We start from the raw sequence: 818 nt of genomic DNA, 5'->3' as shown, positions 1-818 counted from the left end.
TGATCGTCCTTATCAGCGGCGCTCTTGGAGGTGCCAAGCTTTCACTTGCTAATAGCCTAAAAAGCATCCCTGCGTGTCAACAATATGCTAGAACACTTGCGGAAAAAATGCAGAAGACGGTTGTCCTTGGGTCGCTCCGTGTTCTTAGGGTCCACGAGGCTTTTGCTGGATCGTCATATTGATTCCTTTACAGACTGTATCCATCTATCTCACGGTTGTGAGACGTGGTTATGGCTGAAATTTTACCGCGATTTCGCTGGAAGCGGGTGCAATTTTTCAGATTAGCACCCGCTCCCGGCGAAATCCTGCGGTTGTCCTCATGACAAATTTTTAATTATATATCTATATATTAAACAATTATTAAGCAGCATTCGCTTATTATTTCCATTGACGCTGGTATGCTTGTCATTTCTTTTGTTAAAGGTCTCGAGAGCGGATAGTAATTTTATTGGTAAGCTTAGGAAAAAATTCCTATCCGTTCCCTTCTGTATTAAATGTGTTTTATTTCTCATTCCGTTTTTGTGTTTAGTTTCTTGTGTTTATTTGTTTTATTTTGTTGTTTCTGAATTTTTCTTTCGTTTTATCAATACCCTCCTCTGCGTTTCAAGACCATAAGAGCTTGTTTCTCTTATGGTTTAAAAAATGGCATTCAGAGTTCGAGTTAGTTGCTATGTGTGCGATAGAGTCTATCAAACAGGACAAATTGCTCGAATTGATGGAAATAATAATCCTGATAGGCAAAACATTGCAATTTTTAGACGCCTTCAACTTCGAAGACTAGCATTTCAAGTCGCCGATGAGAGTAGGTTATGTCTCAA

This window comes from Belonocnema kinseyi, chromosome 4, assembly GCF_010883055.1.
Source record: "Belonocnema kinseyi isolate 2016_QV_RU_SX_M_011 chromosome 4, B_treatae_v1, whole genome shotgun sequence".
NCBI lineage: Eukaryota > Metazoa > Arthropoda > Insecta > Hymenoptera > Cynipidae > Belonocnema > Belonocnema kinseyi.
The sequence above is the reverse complement of the archived record's forward strand: the minus strand, read 5'-3'. Positions refer to the sequence as shown.